The sequence below is a fragment of the Grus americana genome, chromosome 1 (genome assembly GCF_028858705.1).
Source record: "Grus americana isolate bGruAme1 chromosome 1, bGruAme1.mat, whole genome shotgun sequence".
NCBI lineage: Eukaryota > Metazoa > Chordata > Aves > Gruiformes > Gruidae > Grus > Grus americana.
In genome coordinates, this window is record NC_072852.1 from 124,592,429 (window position 1) to 124,598,553 (window position 6,125).

A 6,125-nucleotide genomic window follows, 5' to 3' on the forward strand; every position below is an offset into this window, starting at 1 on the left:
TATTTATATACCACAAACATGGTGGATGATATAAGACAAGTCTACAGCAACAGCACACAGCATTGCTAGCTTTGCAAAAGGCAAGGCACTACAACAAAAGATAGACTTTATCAAGATGTGTTCCCAAAACACACCCTCAAGTATAGATTTAAATTTTGAATTCTGATTTTAAACAAGGGATAATAAAACTGGAGGTAGCTACACAGAGTTTCAAGAGGAGACATATCCATGTTGCAAGAAAAACTTAAGATACCTGAACAAAAAAAACGTGTTCACATGTTCAGATTAATACTAATGCTAATATCCAGGAAATAATTTTCTAAAGGACACAAAAGCCTTCACATGTACAGCTTTTCAAGTGAACGGAAAACCCAGCAAAGTATCTTACGTCTTCAGACAGCCACTTCATACTGGTCTCTGCAATGCTGGATAAGCATGACTATTGGTTTGATTAAACAGTATTTGTGATTACAAGGAAAAGTTTTTGATGTTTAGCTTGTTTTTTTTAAAAAAAAAATCATGTTTTAAGTGAAAAACAGTAAGGGACACCTTTGATTCATTTACTTCACAAATGAGGCTATTCTGCTCAGGATGTTTTCAAAATATACCTATAGTTTTTAGATCTCTTAGGATATATAAAACATTATTTCTGAAAAAAAGAAATAAAATATATACATACACACACACAAAGAATACTGCCTAACAAAAAAGCACCTGGCATTCAAATACCTGAAATAAGTTCTGAACTTATTTCTCACCGGCAGCAGGAAGGACAGAAATACTTCCCATGGAACTTAGTATATTTTCAATACACACCTGACAGAAACATAACTTTAAAGCCATTTAAAAGTAATTTGTTCAACTAATAACTGAATTCCTACCTATTTTCACCCAAAGTTATATTCATATTGGAAAGTTGGAAACTAATTACAATTTTAAATGTAAGATGTCTTGGAACAAAGGTATTACAGGTACCTTTACTTTCTTAAAAGTCTATTTAATTTTGTTGACTAGACACTAATCCACTATTTTGGTTTATCCTGGGTCTTGCTTGTAAGAATTCCAGAATATTAATAAAATTAATAAACCTGAAAGTGTGCATTTAGAACACAGTAGTTGCACTGGCCTATTTCTGAGTACAAATGAACCACAATGTGGGAAATAAAATGTTTATATAAGGGTGACAGCATTCCACAGATACAGAAAGAGTAAACAGGTTTGCTACCACTATCCTTATTGATTACCACCTCCAGATGTAGTCTTCCTGTCACTTCAATGGGCAGAATTCTGCCCATGTATCACCAGAAGGACAAATTCTGCAAGACATGAAGCAGCAGCAGCAGCTTGGGAAGATTAAAACAAAGGCTACCCAAAAGAAATACCATTAAGAAAACCTACACAAAAGAAAGGTACATAAGATATTGAAGGAAAAGAAAAAGTTAAAAAGTTACTACAAAACAATCTTATATTTATTTTTAGCTAGATTCCCCCCTCCCAAAATGCTGATACTTGAGTTTCTTCCACTGCAGCTTTATGATTTGATGTTTTTCATTCAAAACTATCATTAAACATCACTGTTGTCCAGTGTACTGCAGCAACAGAATAATCCATACATGTACTTTATATGCTTCCCCAAAATTCTTGATATGAGCTGCTGTACTTTGTTGGTTCAAGTAATGTTTATTCTTTGAACTCAAAGAATCAAAAGCATTATTTAAAAAAAACACAAAACAAAACACAACAACAAACAAGCAAGCAAACAACAGAAAAACCTCCAACACCCTCATGCACAACTTAGATTTTGCTGAAATAAACATGTTACTTGATCAGGAACGTTTATGGTGAAGAATTCTGCCAATTTCTCAAAGTAAAACCTTAAAAGAACAAGAATAAAGTTAGCTGCCTACATATTTCAGTCACCCCTAAATATTTCTTACTAGAGACACCATTTCAAGTCCATAATAAAGGTCAATCCTCCAAACACCCATTAACAGTCCCTTCCTAAACATAACAATTTTAATACCCGTTTGTCAGGCATTTGAGAAGCCTGCGGGAAAACACAGATTACCTAGTCCGTCTGTCATAACAAGTGTTGCCACTAGTATACTTAACACTACATATTAATATCTAAAATCAACAACTTTTTAAAAAGACAGACCCCAGTTCTGCAACTGGGTCAGCAAAAGTTGGCCTTGTGCTAGCTTTGAGCCTGTGATTTCAGAAGGTCTTTGGGCCGATACAAACATCCAGTGATACGAATACAACTGCAGAACTGCGAATATAAATCAAGTTGTACAGACAACATGAAGACAACTAGGACAGACACAATATGTCTACAGTGAGCCTGGGAGTTCTTTGAACATTTAATTAGAACAATTCTTTTCTGAAAGGTTTTTCTTCCTTGTACAGTTGTGTGTTGTGTTTTATTGTACATCTTCAAAAATACTTAACTGGACTTCTGAGGGAGCAACCTGAAAATGAAATATTGCATCTTAAAAACCACCTTAACAATTTCGGGTGCTTCTATGAGAACAATATCACTGAAGACCAATATAAATAATTTTCAAAGGCTATTCTCTCTGTATGTAAACAATGCCACACAAAGTGGGACAGCACACGGTAACAGACTGATTACCAACACACAAAAAAACCCCAACAACCCATCCAACTGGTGAAATCCTCCGTTTTCCTGAAGACAGTAACAGAATAACCATGCCCAAACTGCATGCAACTACCCCTGCCGCACACCTTGGACAAGGGGAACGGGTTATATTGCCTAAAATAAATCGCAAAAGACAAGCCCTAAGACCTAACTTCGAGAAGAGGCAGGGTAAACTAGAGGGAGAAGATGGGAAAACCCACGAACGTTTTTTGTGCATCGAAATAGGGCTGCTGGAAGCCGAGACTAGAGGAGTGGCCTACGCGTTAATAATGTTTACAGCAGGCACGAACGAGCTGGTGCTGGTGCTTTTCATTGAGACTGTAGGAAAAGCGCCTCGGCAGGGCCTTATTTCCAGGCGTCGCCCGGGCCTACACGGCTCCAATCACTCCACCTCAGTAATGGCGTTCGGTGCGAAGGGAAGCGAGAACCAAGGGAAGCAAAGCTGGGTGCAGCGCTGCGGGGAGCCACCGGGCCCTCCTCGCCCGCCGGCACCGGGGGGGAGACGGCGGGAGGGGCCGCCGGGCGGCTGGCAGAGCCCCCCGAGGGGCGCGGAGCACTTCCACCCCCCGGCAGCCGGGGAGAGGATGAGGAGCCGTCAGCCATTTTCCCTTGCCCTCCAAAACACCAGCGATGCAGGGCCACACGCCGGGGGCTGCGAAGGAGGCGCTGCCGCCACCCGCCGCCCGTTATCCCCACCCCCCCCACCCCCGCTCCCCGCCCCGCGGGGCCCGGCTCGCCCCCTCCTCCCCGACGCACCCCGCCGTCCTGCACCCCGACCCGGGGAGCCCCATCCCCGGGGAGCGCCTCCCTCCGCTCCGCACGGCGGCGGCCGGCTGCAGCACAAACAGCTGCCCCCGCGCAGCCGCTTCCCCTTGCCGCGGCCCGGCCTCGGCCTCCAAGACCCGGCCCCGCCCGGGCACGGTGCTCCGCCACTCACCCCCGCACGGCTTCCCCTTGTCCCGCGGCTGCTGCTGCGACGGCCCGGTGCCCTCCTGAGTGCTGCCGAAGGAGCGCGGCCGGGTACTGCCTCATCCCAGGCAGCCAGCAGGGCAGAGTCTCATGCCAGGCCCCGCGATCCCGGGCGTGCAGCCGGCTGAGGGGGCGGCTCCGCTTTCCCGATCCCCGTCCCCCCCCCCGGGCTGGCGCCGTGTACTGCGACGGGAAGAGGGAGGGCAAAGCTGCCGCCGCTGCCCGCGCTTCAGATCCCGGCCCTGGCCGCTCCGCTCTCTCCGGCGCCGGCGGCACCGCCGGGGCGTTTTTCCTGCGTCACCAGCTCCTGCCCGGCGGCCCTGAGCTTCGGCTCCGGCTGGGGCTTGGTCGGGGCCTGCGCGCTCCGCTCCGCCCCGTCCGGGGACCGGGCACACGCGGGGGAGGGGGCGCACACGCACCCCGCGCCTCTCGCCGGGGCCCGGGGCTCGGCTGGGCTGCAGCGGTCGCTGCGCGCGGGGGCAGGCAGCAGGCAGGCAGGCAGGAAGGTGGCAGCGGAGGGGCCGGCCCGGGCGGCTGGAGCGCTCTGTGCTGACGGCTCCGTGCGTGCGGGGGGAGGGGAGGGCGGGGGAGGGGGGAGGGAGCGAGGCGAGACGCGGCGGCGGCTCCTCGCGCTCCCGGCGGCGGCGGCGCACCTCCGTCTGGCGGGGCCTTGGGCAAGATGGCGGCCCCGGCAGAGCCTTCCGCGCCCGACTCGCGCCGCAGGCCTCGACCTAGCGCGGCAGCGGCGGCTCCGCCACCCGAACGGCCGTGACGCGCTCCCCGCCCCCCTCCCGCCGGGCTGTCACTCACGCCGCAGCGGCGAGGCCTAGGCCGCGGCCCGCCTGCCCCCACCCCTATGTGTGCGGCGAGGGAGCGCGCGCGAGGAAGGCGGGGGGGGGAGCGTGTGCGAGACGATACGGCGAGTGTGCGCGCGCGCGCGCGGCCGTTTCACGTCGGTTGGGCTCCAGCGGGTTCCATTGTGACCCGCCGGGCGAACCGCGCGGAGAGCCCGGATAATGACGTCAGCGCGGCCGCTTCCTTCTAGGCCCGGCCCTCCGCTACCGCCGCGCTGGGCCTCGTCGGGGCGGGGGCAGCAGCTGGGGCCGCTCCGCCGGCGCGCTCCCTTGGGCCTGGCGAGGCCGGGCCGGGCCGGGCCTTTGAGCGGCGGCGGGCGGTGCCGCTCCGCCCTCGGGTCGCCGTGCGGGAGGACGGGCGGACAAAGCCGGGGGGGGGGAGAGGCGGGCGCCGCTGTCAGTTACGGCGTCCCGTGGCAGTGCGAGCCGGTACGGCGTGCTTGCTCACCGCCGGAGCCAGGAAGACTGTGGGCAAGCAGGGAGAGAGGCGGGCTTGTCCGGCGCGTGTGCGGCAGCTGCGGCTTTCGCACCGGTCAGTTCGGCTGCGGCCGGGCCTTTCCTCGGGCCCCGACCCCCCCCTCTAGGCCTCGGGCCCGCCGTCTGACAACGGGCTTTGGGGAGGGCCTGGGAGCTGACATCGATGCACGCAGAGGTGACTTCATTCCTCACCGAAACACTGCCTCCCTCAGAACAGATACCTGCTTTGGGGAGACCAGCATTTTTAAAAGCCAAACGGATCTTCTGTTGCTCTTGTTCCTTCTTGTGATACGTTTATGTGTATGACTGCTTGATAGAGTGTGAAGTCAGTAGAATCCCAGTCTGTGTACGTGCTTTAGATAGCAATTGGGGAGACTTTAAACCTGGATTTAAAACCTCGGAAAAAAGGGGAAAGCATGCCTTGTGGAAGAACAGAAATTTGGCAGACATGGGGAACTTGGTCTCAGAGAGTACCTGAAATGGTGCTTCATTTTTTTGTTTTGTTTGTCTGGATTCCAAGGTCAAAGTCTCATTTTTAACAACATTGTTCAAGAATTTCAGAGCCGGAAGTGAAAAATAGAGTATCCAGCTGAAAACACAGGAGGAATTTAGGTCGCATGGGTTGGAATTTGCTCAAGAGGCTAGGGCTAACAGCCTTAACTCCTGTGCAAAATGTTTATCTTTTGGACCGCGCATAGTGACAAAGCCTAAAATACCAGTTGCTCGTTGTGGGAGTTGTGGGTGGGTGTTTTTCTGTAAAAAGCTAGAGCTCACAATCAAGTGGTGATACCTACTGTTATTTCCTATTTTAACAAAGTTAGAGTTAGTCTTTTTTTTTTTTTTCCTAGGTTACTAGGAAAAAATAATACTAGGTTGTATTATTTGGGAAGGAAATCTGAAGGACGTCTCTGCATTAACCATTCGGTCAACAAAACAAAGGATGCAGCTGCTTCATCACTGTACAAATGCAACAGTTTGTTTACCAAAAAGAATAGTTTTACATGCATTTTCTTCACTAACAACAAAAACAAGCCATAACCACGATGAAAATCTGTGTAAGCGTTAAGACTATTCACGTTTGGGTTAGAAATATGTGTAATCACAGAACAGCCCTTTCATCTCAGTGATTTTCATGCCTCTGAGCACATTATTGTGGTCTCCTT

At 50.9% G+C, this 6,125-nt stretch overlaps 1 protein-coding gene across 4 annotated transcripts in view; it reads right to left on the reverse strand.

The window, feature by feature from the left end:
• USP9X (ubiquitin specific peptidase 9 X-linked) overlaps positions 1–4,500 on the reverse strand; it is a 108,090-nt gene extending 103,590 nt beyond the window's left edge. For 2 of the 4 annotated variants that reach the window (XM_054813532.1, XM_054813533.1), the window contains exon 1: positions 3,600–4,492. The gene's annotated coding sequence lies outside the window, so the exon portion shown is untranslated. Of the gene's footprint in view, positions 1–3,599 lie in introns of all 4 variants that reach the window. The other 2 variants (XM_054813534.1, XM_054813535.1) reach the window with 2 other exon arrangements.
• Between the last annotated feature and the right edge of the window lie 1,625 nt (positions 4,501–6,125).